At 45.7% G+C, this 14,199-nt stretch overlaps 1 protein-coding gene across 2 annotated transcripts in view; it reads left to right on the top strand.

Moving 5' to 3' along the window:
* Positions 1–14,199, top strand: part of RICTOR (RPTOR independent companion of MTOR complex 2) — a 1,615,046-nt gene that overhangs the window by 926,099 nt on the left and 674,748 nt on the right. The window lies entirely within an intron of this gene.

Here is a 14,199-nt window from a genome sequence, read left to right as displayed (position 1 = left end):
ACATTTTAATGGACCACAGGCACTGAGACAGTGACATGCATTTTCTTCACATTGTTGCCTAGTTATGATGATCAGGACACAAATGAAGCAGCCATAAATATGCAGTGACAAGACCACCCATAGTGCATATAGTTTCTTAAAGAAGACATTTCCACTGGATTTCTGAAAGATAAAGTAAATATGTTGCTTGAAATTCAGTATAAAGTGAGTAGTCTGGTGCAGCTGTGTCTGTTGAAAACACTCATGACACCTACTTTTTCTGTCTGAAGGGTTCAGCATGACAACATAAACCTGTGCTCATTAAGTTATTTTTCCATAAATGCTGGATGCTTTTCCTCAGGATAACAATACTCCCTGGACTCATTGTTTTATCAGCTGTACAGAAATTCCACCACTTCATAGATTAAGACTACCTGCAAGTACCCTTCTGCAGGGTTAGGGACTTTACTTATGGTACACAAAAAATGGCAATATCCCATTGTGGGAACATGTTTCTGAGAGGAGCCTCGGAGCGTTCCCGGTACCCTTCCTGAGATGGTGATACTCTTCAGAATGTGGTGAAAATTATACTTCTAATAGATTGTTTCCTCCTAGGTATTCGTCGTCTTAGATATTTATTCTCCTGCGTTTCAGCTCCTCGGGACCCTTTTCCCAGCAGTCAACAATAGCCGTTGAGTCGTGGTCTCTTTGACTGGATGGGGGGGGGCATTGATACGTGTACAAACAGCACGTTCACTGTCATGTGACTCTTGTTCCTTTTTTCCACAAGCCCAGAAGGTTTCTCAGGAACTTCGTCTCAAAAATCTTGTGACACATTTGATTTTTCTTTAAAATGTTTTGGATTTTTGGTAGACTGACATCATGCCTTCTCTGAAACCCTCCGGTTTAAAAAAATACTGCGATTGCAGAGCAAAAATCTCACAGGATCTGTCTGTGGTGCCTCGGGTCCGACCCCATCGTGGTGGGATTGTGGTTTGTGTCAAGTTATGACACCCAGGCATTAAAGGCTAGAGACTTACATTTTGGCCCTCGGTCATTCATCTTCCAACTCTCCAAGTACGACTCATCGAAGATTCGACCCGTTGAAAAGAGCAGCGTGGCCGAGAAAGGCAACCGAGAAGGAGACATGACGGTAAAAAAAAAAACACTCTGCAAGAGGTCCCAATCGAGGAGACTGGTACGGTCCCCATCTTAATCTGCCTTAGCGGAGAAGTGGGAAGAGTTTTGCACCAAGATGATGCAGATCTTTGAGAAAGCTGGCCCGTCCGTCATTGCCTCCTCTGGGAAGACTACCTTTGAAACTACTGTGCCCGACAAGACTGGCAGGGGCTTGACTCACCAACCACCTTTTATGTCTAAGAGCCTGAGACTGGCGAAGTCCTCGATCCAACCGTCAACATCATCTGCGATTGATGCATTTTCTTCAATGTGGCGCCATCGGCATCTCAGCCTAAGCTGTCGAAGACAGTCCAGTAGATTTGTTCCAAAATCTACTAGGCATTTTGTCCTCTTCTCAGGACATTTCTGATGAGGATGACGACCCGGTACCCTTTTGGCTCGAACCCATGGGTCGTTCTTGACACCCTGAAGAGTTCCAGGATGAGGAAAGGAGGTTGTCCGAATTAGCTTCAGCCCTTAAGGATGCATGTGGCTTTGACACCTCTCATGAGGTGCTATTCCCACAGAGAGATCCTAGAACCAGGGTTAAAAATTGAGGGGAGCGAGGGGTGATTTAGCTCCTGCTTGTAGCCTAGAAGGGCCTGGTTAGCTTGACATCAACAGCTATCAGGAGCTCCTTTTGACTCACCAGCCCGAATGATGGACAACAAACACACCCAATTGAATTGAACTCTGTGCATTTGGGACAATCTATAAATAAACATTATGCCTTAAGGGGTAATCAATAATGCATAATGGGTAATAATGGACACAATTATATTTGTGCAGCTTATGTGGGAGATTTGTTGAACGCTATGTATTAGCTCCTTGTCCCACCGTCTTATCTCCTGGTCACTGGTTAATGCTGGATAACAGTTAATGCTTTTGGCTCCTGCTTATCCAATCTTAAATTCTATCCCATACAAACATGGTTTACAGAAAGATTATGGCAAAAGTAACTGATGCATTACCATGGGTTCCCCCAACTGGCGAAATAACAGAATAAACTTAACAGATATCCCGGACAAGGGCACATCTGTTGAGCCTGTTCTCCCATTACACAACACTATGAATAATCCCGTCATGGAGCTGTGGAAGACTTCCTGCTCGGGTCCAGCAGTCCATAAGGATTTTGCTAACAAGTACAAACCAGCTTTATCTAACCCGGAGGACCTAACAAGACATTCACCTCATGCCAATCTGGTGGTACAGGCTGCAACTGTGAGCATGTGGCAAACACCTATCCATCCTTGCCTCCTGACAGGGATGACAAGTGTTATAACGCTTTGGCAAAAAAGGTCTTTGCCTCAGGCAGTAAGGCACCTAAAGCTTGTTAATGCTTCATGTGCTCTGTCTAAATACACAAACACACTTTGGTTTGTGATTGCTGAGGCAGCCGAGCACATGCTAGAAGGTGGAATGAGGATGGGTTTCCTCAACACAGTGGAGGATGGAAATTAATCAATGCGCCAGTCCCTAGAAGGGGCCTCGACGGAGCTGACTGTTGGGACATCTATGGTGACAAGTTTTTTCATGCATTGTTTTGCCTGGCTAAGAAAATCCAGATTTGCACATGATGTCCAAGCAAAGTTGCTTAAAAATGCCTTTTGATGGCTCATATCTGTTTGGCCAAAAGGCAGATGAGAGCCTTGTGAAATTAGACAACCACGGCTGCAGCAAATTCCTTAGTGGCGACAATCTGACAACATGTACAACTTTTCACTCAATGGATGGGCGCAAGCCTTTTTGTCACTATAATTACAGAAAAAAATGGCAAATAGCCCGCTACCATTCAAGGGCAGGATCAGAGACGTTTCACTCATCCTTCCAGAGGCAGAGGAGGCAAGGCACAGACCACTGCTCTGTTCCCTCCGTTGCGGCCCCCCTGCCGCAAAACCTATTTAAGAACTTCTGCCACACAACACTGGTAGGGGTTGACTGTCGCAACATTCGCAAGAATGGTGCGCTATTACTTCTGATGCAAGGGCACTTCATGTAGTCTCCCAAGGTTACTGCCTTCCATTTTTAAAGTGCCTGCTGTATGGTCTCCCTCTGGTCAGACCCAGACCCACTGCTCCTGCAAGAGTTCCTCTCTTCTGGAGAAGTGTGCCATAGAGTTGGTACCTATTCAGGAAACGTACAGGTGGTGGCACTCCCACTATTTTTTGTTTCCCAAAAAAGATAGAAGTCTGCAACCCATCTTTGACATGAGGTGCTTGAATAGGTTCGCAGATCCTCCAGGCCCCAGAAATTCAGGATTGGTTGGTGTCACTCGACCTACAGGACGCTTACTTCCATGTGTCGATCCATCCAAAGCACAGGAAGTATGTGAGGTTCGTCATATGCACTCTGACTACCAGTTTCTAGTTCTGCCTTTCAGGTTTACACCCACCCCGATGGTCTTCATCAAGCTGTTGGCAGTGGTGTAGCCGTTCTCCGGAAAGGAGGGATTCATGTTGTTGGGATGGTTCCCTGGTATGCAAGAGGTCGTCTGGTGGTCTGCGCAACTCTCGTGCCCAACACCCTTCCCCAGAATAAAGGGTGGACTCCACCAACGGCAAGTTTAAACTGGGATCATACAAGACAATCCAGATTTTCCATTACTTCTCAATTTTACAATGCATGTTTCCCAGTTTTGATGGGATTTTGTGTCATCACCTGGGCCATTCCCCAAAAAAACCTATCACCCCAAATGATTGGGTATCAAGAGTGGTAACCGTTATGGAAGTAACCTATAGAGGTTATTCTACTGGTCCTTGCATGTCAGGTGTCTGGTCTGTCCTATCTACAAGAAACTATATATTTCATTGTTGCAGAGTCGTGGTCTTACCATTGATTCTAGCCCCTTGCCACCCACCCCTGATTTTCTTTGCCGTGATTGGCTAGAGCTGATCTCCCCAGGCCCGGAACTCTATTCGGTTCTCAGCTCTCTGTGCACCTCTTCGAGAGAATGTGAAACAAGTGTCTGTATTGTAACTGGTAGTATACCACCTTTGCCTATGAGAGGGCATACCCTCCTTTGCAACCCTTGTTTCATTCCTCATCTGGTTTCCTGGGATCGGATATGCTTTCCCACCATGGGTGAATGCCCATTGTCTGGCTCGGCTGCATCACGTGCTTGTAGACCACAACATCTAGCTCTTGAGCCTGCATTTATGAGTATTCCCTTTTTCTGCAGCTGGTCCCTTGTCGCCTAGTGTTTGGAATGCGACTGTGCATCTCTGACCTTGGCTGTGAGCCTGCTTTGCGCTCCGTGCACCCTGAGTCAGCTTCTCTAGTCTCGTTTTCTGTGGTATGAGGCCTTCTGTAATGTTCTTTAGACTTATATGATTTCTAGATGCTCATGTTCTACTAGGTAGCTTGTACATTAGTCACACATGGTTCTACGAGGCTCCATATATACTCCTGTAGTACCATAGGGTTATTTGCCTTAAGCATCTACAAACTTGCTTAGGATCTCTTGTTGCCTTGCGTTCCTTTGTTACTGCATTTGGCTAACGAGAAAGACGATAAAAGCTTTGACAGTATGTATATGTATCCGTCTTCTAGCTATAGAAGTGTGTAAGCATGTTCTTTGTGTATGCAAATGTGTATTTGTGTAATGCGGTGCAGTGCCGAGAGTTTGCTTCATGGCTAACGCTGCTCTGTCGTGGTGTCACTAGTGACGTCAGCGTCGTGGTTTCTTGGTGCTGAATCGAGACTGTCCATTAGGCTCCGTTGTCTCCCCTATACCTGTAAAGATATGCAATAGATTTGGTCTATATGGCGGTTGAAGGGATACATTTCTGTGTACGGGTCATCCAATGGTGCACTTGGGATTCGTCCAAAATAAGATGGGCGACTGCAAGCTTTCCTGGCTCTTCATCCCGTCATGTTCCTGTGGGTGAGGAGGGGCATTCTTGGGACCCACTCTTCTGTCCCACTCACCCCCCTCTGCTCGCCTGGTTGGCCACATCCTCATATGGCACAACCATTATGCTTGGTAGCCACATTTTAGCCAGTCCTCCGAGGTGTCCATAGTAGTTTGCTTGATCATCAACGTTCCAGGTCATGTGCTTGCATACTCCTTCTGGGTTGCACCATACCCATCTTCCTCCATAGTTCTTGTTGTCATATGGGTTGTCTAATTTCACGGTGTCTTGTGGGAATAGTGGACATTTCCTTAGTCTCGCTCTTAGCTTGTCTCTTTCTTCCACTGTTGTCCTTTTTTCCTCCTACATTCACATCCATCATCACCTTCATCCCTATCGACTTATTTGTCTTGCGGCATTGAGTGATGCAAATCTTTATCACACATCGTCCCACTAGTACCAATATTGGTGCCCCTAGTAATACTTTGTCTGCCAGCCATGACGGCATCCATGACCAGAGGTGTGCTATACAGCTTTGATCTTTTCCAGTCCCCTTTGCTTCTTCCTCCATTTTTGCATGCATCTTTGACAGTTGGTTTGACACTGCTTCTGTCAGAGTGGCCTTCTCTCCTTCATTGGCAGGTATAAATTTGCAACAGAAACTCCCAATTTTTTAGCAAACTCCCCCTTCCATTGCTGAGAAGGTCCAGAACATATCTATTCTGGAGCGCCATCAACCTTACTGCTTGGAGCTCTTATTTTATTGTGTTAAATCTATTTACTGTAGAGCTTATGATCTGCATCAATTCCCACTCTCTAATCTGCAGCCATTTCGCGTTTGTATATGTCTGAATTGCTGAAACCACTGATGTGATCAACATTTCAGTTCTACTGAATAATCTGTTCTGGTGCTACATCGTCTAGAGATGTTTCTGACTCTTCTGAGAAATAGTTGCTCCTTTTCACTCTACTTACTTCCTCGGACCGTTTCTGTCTTTCCTTTTCTTCTGACCCCATGGACCTTTTCTTTCTTGTGTTGGTGTCCATCTTCGGGAAGTCATCAAGTTTTATATCCTTCTCTGGCACCACCAGTGATAGCATATTGATGTATACCAACAAGCGAACTCTTTCCCCAGTCAGGTGGCAGCTTCTCATATGCCTTGATATGCACTCCCAATAATGATCCATCAGTACTGAGGTGCCTATCTTCAGTGATGGATGTTCTTCTGTGTACCAACCTTCTGTGTTATCGCCAACTCTTATTGCTCCATCGTTCTTGTAGCACAATGCTGGTTTCTTCAGAGGTATTATAGGCATCGGTCCAGCTTCGTTCTCTACCCAGGTGAGCAGTTTGGCACTGGAATCCCAATCCTTCAGGCACTTGACATTTCCTTCTCGCACTGTATTCACTGGTGCTTGTACAAGGGTGTGTGCTTTGCTTCCCACGACTCCATCCTTCTTCTGTGTATACTTGACCATACACAAGCATATGTGGTCTTTCCCAGCATCCTGGTTTTCCACCTATTTCTTTCACCCCCCTCTTCGGACATGGCAGCTATTTCAGTGTTATTGTTTTTGTGTCGCCTTTCTGTGGCCCATCAGGTATATATTGTATAGCTTGGTCTAACTGCCAATAATTGTTAATCGTGTAAAGAGTCTTTATATATCCGTCTTCATATGGGAATGTCGCTCAGTGTAGCTATTTTCCTTTGAAATCCTCCTCTAGTTGTTACCATGGACAGATACATAGGGCATTGGGTGCTTGCTGCTGCTGTTTCAGTTGCTATAAACGTACTGGAGGCACTCATAGCATAGGGGATTAATGAGCAGACATAACAGCTCTCCCCGGTGATTTCCTTACCTACTTTGGTCATGTGCTTTTACCACATGTTATTAGACACTCTAGCAGTGTCCGTGAGAAAGAGATCCACGACCCTCATGTCTGTGGCAGCTCTGCGCTTACCTCTGTGCTTTCAGTGGTCTCCTGTACACCTGTAACGCTCACCTGATTCCCGTAGAGGCGCCGGTCTTGACTGGGCGTATACCGTATCTTCAAAGGTGATGTGTAACACGGCTGGCTCTTTGGGCTGGACCTCTGTGCACTGTATGTCTGACTCGAAGGGTAAGATGTCTGCAGATAGAAAATATGGGATTAAGGAACTGGGTTATTGAATGTCTCTCTCTTCTTCCCTTTCTCTTCTCCTGTAGAACCCCAAAGGTTAACACTCTCACCTTAGGTAAGTGAACGCCGTGCTCTCCATCTGCCTCGGGGCAGGGTGCTGTAACCAGTTTCTTCACTGGATAAGGGGAGCAGGCCTCTTCACTTCAGAGGACTGCTGTCCGTCGTTTACTGCACGAACGGTAAGTTTCGAGTAATTCTAATGTCTTTAAAGTCTTTAGTAATGATGTTTCTTGTTTTGCAGGGTTCCGGCGATGGCGGATGACGGGCTGAAGTGAGTTGAAGATGGAGCCCGTGTGATGAATAGAAGCGCCTGGAAGCACGTAAGTAAGCGCTTGTTGCCTGCTTCACAATGCGCTCTAACTGTCTTTTTATTTTGCAGGTACAAGTTCGGGGCGGCTGCAGGGTGCCGGAATACCCACTGGGTTAGATGTGGAAAGGAGTAATGGCACGTGAGTATTAAAGTTCCCCAATGTCTTTAAACGCACCTGGTTTTGTCTTTCAGATGCGGGATGCAGCGCCGAAGGCCTCCGGAGCGTGCGAAGAGTTGGTAAGCTTTTGTCTTTCAGATGCCGGAATGCAGTGTGAAGACCTCCGGAGCGCACGAGGAGTAGGTAAGCCTTTGTCTTTCAGATGCCGGAATGCAGCGCAAGGCGTTGGTGACAGCCGATGGACCAGGTAAGTGAAGAGCTGTCACTGAAGACCGTAATGCTAACCTGTTCTTTCTTGTCTTTATAGGTGTTGCTGAAGACTGGATTCAGTATGGTAAGCCTTTTTCCTTAGGCTCAGGATCAGATGCAGAAGACACGATGAGCATTCTGCTGCAGAGGATGCAGAATAACGCAAAGCACGATTCATCCATCGGGTGTGGTTTAAATAGCCTCCTGTAGTGCTTAGGTGTCTCCTTCCACAGCCACGCCTAGGTAAGAAAAGAGTTCCTGCTTTCCAGAAGAGTTCCAGTGTTCTGAATCTAGGGAGTGGCTCCTGCCCCACCCAACAGGAAAAGTAGTTCCAAACAGAAGAGGATCAGAGGCTCAACTGGCAGGCAAGTAAGCAGCATGGTCTGCTGCAGGTAAGTCCACCCAAGCATTATGAGCCCGGCGCTTCCAGCGCCAGGACTGGGTCCAAAAGGTCCCAATTGGGACTGGTTGGCACTCGGAACCTGGGTTATGGATCTGCTTCCAAGGGAGTTGGGAAAACCCTCACCTTTTGGAAGCAGAGATCATGACAACACCTGACTTGGTCGTTCCATCTGCTGGGGTCCGGGTAATGTAAGTAGAGGATACAGCGGTTTCACTAGAATGCGATATTCGTCAGAATATGAATTCAAAGAACCCACTTGGGAATAAGAGACATGACAAAATAAGTACCTTTTTTTATTATTTCTCAAATTTTTACCTGTGCTGCTGGATGCAGTTTGACGATATCAGTTGCCTGCCTGAAATGCGCAAAAAAAGTGTGCGTTATTTGGTTGGTGTCATATTAGTTTTAAGCACTGTGCACCATGTCGCTCAGGGCAAATACAAATAGCTGTTCCCACACAGTTCTAATGCCAGGGTCTCTTAGTATAGCAAGAACTGAAGGGTTTCTTTGTTCAAGTTGTGGGCCAAATATGCTATGAAAACAAGGTAACATACCCTAGGTGGACATGCTCGGATTCGGTTGGGTCTTCTAATGAAATTGACAAATTGGCACGAAAAAGTATCATGTTGTAAATAGTTGGGCAACATGAACAGTCATGAAATATTACAGTTGCACTTTCACAAATGTATGTAGAGAATAAAATAAACAGACAGTGTATCCTTCGTCTGGATGTGTAGGAAGTCTTTGATCTAACTCTGCTGCCCTTGAGCAAGTAACCATTGAGTGTCCTCCGCTGGTTCCATCCTCTCTTAGCCTCACCACTGCCGTTCCTTTATGTCTGACCCTATCTTTCTGGTCAATCGTTGACGACCCGTCAATGTAAAGCACGTCTCCCCCCTCAAGTGTTTCCTCCTGTACTTTACGGGTGTCACTGAATTCCTGTTTGTTCTCTGTGCAGGCATGTGCGTAGTCACCGTCCTGTAAGATGTTGGTGAGAAAAGTTGCTAGGTTAACTAGTCTGCACCTCACTACCTTAAGTGATGGGTTTGATAGTAACACCTCGTACCCTGATGCTCTCTGTGTTGTCAGTGTGTTCTTTGGTTTCTCCAATATTGCAAAGAGGGCATGCTTCACGTAAAGAGGGGTGCTGCACCCCATGGTAATACTTGCTGATTGGTCCACTGCGAGTGCAGCAGCAGCCAAAGCCTGTTTGCAAGGATAGTGTCCTCTCATTACTGGGTCAAGCTTCCCACTGCAGTATGCTAGTGGCTTGTGTCCAAGCTTGTATTCTGTGTCAGTACTGCTGTCATCACCACCCCATCGGAGTGTGAGACTAAAAAGAATCATTTTTATCTTCTGGGATCCCTAACACAGGAGCTGTGCATATCGCTTCTTTTAGCTCATCGAATGCCTCAGTCATTTCCGTAGTCCATCGTATTAGCTTCTTTCCCTTTTGTGCTTCCTTCAGAGCGTGCTGTACTCAAAGACCCATGCCCTGCAGTAATTGCATAACCCCAAGAATTGCTCCATCTCTCTCACTGTCGTGGGTTTTGCTGTCCTGCGTATTGGCTCCAACCTTTCTGGTGTCATCTGTCGGCCATTTTGAGAGATCTGTTCAATGTACAACACTTCTTTCTAACAGTACTGTAGTTTTGCCTTGTCCACCTTGTAACTTTTGTCAGCTAACACTGTCAGCATGTGTATGGAGTCATTTCTACACTGTTCTTTCGTGCTGCAAATGAAAATGTCATCTACCTACTGTATGACTGTGCTCCATCTGTACATCTAGGTCCATCTGGAGGCCCCTATTGAATATGGAAGGTGACTCACAGTACACTTGAGGAAGTCTTGTATGTTTCCACTTTTTGTTTCTATACATAAAGGAATCCAGATCTTGTGAGTCTCTGTGTAGTGGTATAGAGAAAAAGGCATTCTTCAAGTCTATGACCGTGAAACAGTCAGCTTTCACTGGAATGCTGCACAAAATTATCACTGGATTCGTAACCAAAGGAAACTCTGCTGCTTCCAGAGGGCGCAAGTCCTCTATAAAACGCCATGACCCCTACTTTGCTTTCTTGACTGGGTACACAGCAGTGTTGAATGGTGATTCTGATGGCACTTGACTGCCTCGCTCCACTAGTGCTCCAATTGTCTCGTAAATGCCCTAGTCTGCCTCCTTTGAAAGTGGGTATTGTTTGACACTGGGCAAAATTGCTCCTGGTTTGTTTGATCTTAACCCCCCACCCCCACTACTACTTTCAAAAGGCCCACATGATTGGGACTAGTGGTCCATAGGATGCTGGGTACCTTGGCCAGATCCTCCTCACAGAATGATGGTGGATCGTTGAGCACCATCGCCATCCTCTGTGGTACCTCCTTGTAATGTGTCTTGATCCAATACCTCACACTAATTTCATGATTTGATTTGTTGTCCCTGAATAGTTCTTCGTCTGCCACTGTGGTCAACCTGTACCCTTGAGCTACGGCGATCACTGCTTGCCATGGTTGCCCTGTGTCATCTGTTCCATGCACCGCTATCCACTCGTCTCCCACAATCACTGGTTCAATCTCTAGTGGCACTATGGTCCCCTCTGCCTCATCCAATGGTATCGCTGGTGTAAAAAAAATACTAATTTGGAACAAGCCACATCTTTTCTTGAATCCCTGAGAGCCATGCAATTGAAATCTCAGTCCCGTATTGGAACTGCTCCTCATCCACTGGCACCCCCTCTGTACCTTCTGTCTACAATATACTTTAATGATTTCTCTTACATTAAGAAGATGTATTCCTGGTGTGGAGCACACTATTCACTTGTATGTGAATAAGAACGTCATGTCGAGTCTGCTCATAATTTCTCTTCCCAGTATGTTTACAGTTGTTTGCCGAGAGTAAAGTAAAGGCAAAGATATATCGTGCTCCCTATCGAAAGGGAAATATTGACTGTAAAAGGAAACTCTTTGACAAGATTTTGTGCAGTACCCTTTGGGTGCACAACAACAACCTTGACCTCCTGGCAATAGGAACCCAACCTTTGGTATAAGTCTGTACTACACATGTTGGTAGTGCGGCTGAGCAGCCAGACTTATCTCAAGATGGGTCAATGTGATGAGTAGGGGAGTTACACAAAGATTCACAGTGACAATTATCCAAATAAACACATTCAAGTTTTCTTGATTAAACAATTATTAATTTAACAGTCAGTTTGAATAAGCCTTCTTTAGAAGGGGCAATATAATAGTAACACATAAATACACTCCAGTATACACACTTAATTTCTCTAAATCAACAAGTACCCATTTGGGATGGCGCACAGACACTTCTACACCCTCAGGTGACTTAAATAACTAGGACACTGTGGACATTAATATATCGCTGGTACATTTAGAGCAATACTGTTAAGGGTATCAAAGAAAAAAGGTTATTAGAATAAAACAAGAGGTCACACAAATATTCTTAAGCAGGTAAGTACTTTTGAACCTTCTAGTGCAAAGTAAAGTTCACCCTTTCCTGGAAGGAAGGTAAAAACACACTATCCGAGGAGAGAAGAGTAATTCTGGGAGCCAGGCCAGCCAATGTCAATTGAGCAAAAGTCTAGGTGAGCTGAAGCACTTCTTGCAAGTAAGTAAAAGTCTTGCACAATGTTTTAGAAGTCTTTGTAGAAAAAGTAGAATCAAAGTTAGGCCAAAAGCTGGGAAGCTTGTGAGGTGTAGTAGATGCAAGCAACTCTACAGGAGCAACCAAAACTGAGAACAAGTAAGGCTACCAGACAAGAGGTAAGTTCTCTGAGACTTTACAGTACCTTTGGTTAGTAGAAATGGTTCCAGCTGGCTTCTGTTATGTGTGGCTCTGCAGATCCTTTTGTTCCTGTGCCTCCATCATGGGGGCAAGAAGGAGGACTTCTGGGGACTCCTGCAACACAACAGACTGTCAGCGACAGCCAAGGCCAAACTTCAGTTCAGTGGCACTTCAGAGATTCAGATCCTCGTGTCTGACAGCAAATAGCAACACTGTGGTTCTCAGAGACCACTTCAGACTTTTGTTGCTTCTGAAGTCCAGCACTCTGTTGAGGTGGCTCAGGCTTGGTCAGTCTTGCATCAGGGAAGTCCGGAGGATCTTCCTAGCGCTCGGGTCCGACTTAAAAGCAATCAACTCAATTTGTTGTTCCACTCCCTGGCACTTTGTTTCCAGCATCAGCAGGGGAAGTGCAGCCAGCTTTGAGAGGATGTCCAAACGTGTTCACTTTGGAGTTGATTGGTCCCACCAACTCGAGGGGAGAAGTCGTTCTTGCAGGGCTTCCCTAGTCGAGGCGAAATCGGAGCTTGAGCACAGCAGTAGAGCTTCACCGGGCAAACAAACGGTCCAGGGGTTGTAGCAGGCGTCCCTTCCAAGTTCTTCGGATTCCTTTCGTCCAGAGGTAGACTCTGCCTTCTAAGCCAAAAAGCCTTGCCTTTTATGCAGGTTTCTCCCATTCATTGCAGCCTACCTGTCAAACAGCAGGGTGGCTGTCCTTGCCGGACAGCCAGCCAGCCAATCACCTGTGGGTGCATTCCTGTAACCAAGGGGATTAAGCACAGGAAGTTTCAGGCACCTCCCTCACTTCCTGCCCCTGCCAGACACCCTGGAGCCAGAGGTAGGCTTCACTCATAAATCCCGCCAAAGACAAAGTGAACAAAGGGGCCAGACCTGATTTGGCGCGCAGAGGAAATCTCAAGAAGGACCTTTTCAGCAAGAAATGGTGAAAAAAGAAGACCAGAGCGATTTTGAAAAAATGGGCACCCATGGGTGATTTACTGCAGCTGCGAATGCTGCCCGCGGTAAAAACTCTCAATGGTAGTTAAAAGTAAACCACTGACACCAGCCATTAATTGTAGGAAGGGTAACATTAAAATGTTACATGAGAAACTAGACAAAGTCTCGGGAGGATAGCTCAGTGGCAACATGCTCGCCTTGAAAGCAAGATAACACAGCGCAGCACAGATTAGATCCCCGGGTCCGCGCTTAGAAACCCCTGGTTATTAAGCGTGTTATAAATAACCTATCGTATCATATATATCAAAGGGACTACTAAGTAACCCCTCCAGCACCCTATAGTAAGATGGTGTGTGCTGGGTCTATTAAGTTACAAAATGTAAGTAAAGTCAATTTCACTTCACTGCTCTTGGAAACAGTAGTTTAACCAATAGAAGGTATTTAAACCTTTGGGAAATCTGCAAGACTTCCCTGTGCTACTGCCCTGAAGATGTTGTGTGACACAATGTAAAAAGATAATGCCTATGGAGTTTGTCAGACTCAAAAACCAAAAGAAACAGAGTTCAAATTAGACAAAAATGCATGAGATAGTGGAATAAGGTCTCACCTTCTCCAGGATAAAAAGTAAAAGTCCTATAGTCCAGGGGGTCTCTAAGGTAGAAGGGAATTAGCACATTTCTGAGAATTCTCCCTAACACTAGTTTTGGACCATGCTATAGCTGTCTGCCCTTTCCTTCGTCCTAAGAGATCTCTCAACGTAACGGACCAGGCCATCGATGTAACAGAACTCGTCCACTGATTGTGGTGTTCGATCATCCTTGTCTCACTTAGCTCCCCCTTTCTCATGTCACACATTTGCCCGCACTTTTCCCTGTGGACTGAGTCTTTAGTCACCCCCTTCCCTCGTCCCCACTATTCCTTGCTTCGTTGTCTGAGTCGCAGCCCATATTGCTGCAAAAGTCATCCACGAAGCGGTCATCTAGAAGTGGTGTCTGTGTTAGGCTTCATGGTAAAGCCGATATCGCATAAATCATGCTTGCTCTCTCTCCTGCAGGACCCTTTGCCTGCTCTGTCTGATACAGTGGTTCTCCAGCATGGGGTCTGGCTTGGATTATGCTCATGAATATTCCCTGTCAGGCCAGGAATCCTTTGTAAAAGAAAAAACAGTTTCACTTTAA

This window comes from Ambystoma mexicanum, chromosome 6p (assembly GCF_040938575.1).
Source record: "Ambystoma mexicanum isolate Mex_15411 chromosome 6p, UKY_AmexF1_1, whole genome shotgun sequence".
Lineage (NCBI taxonomy): Eukaryota > Metazoa > Chordata > Amphibia > Caudata > Ambystomatidae > Ambystoma > Ambystoma mexicanum.
Note: the sequence above shows the minus strand (reverse complement) of the source record. Positions and strands in the feature narration are given on the sequence as shown.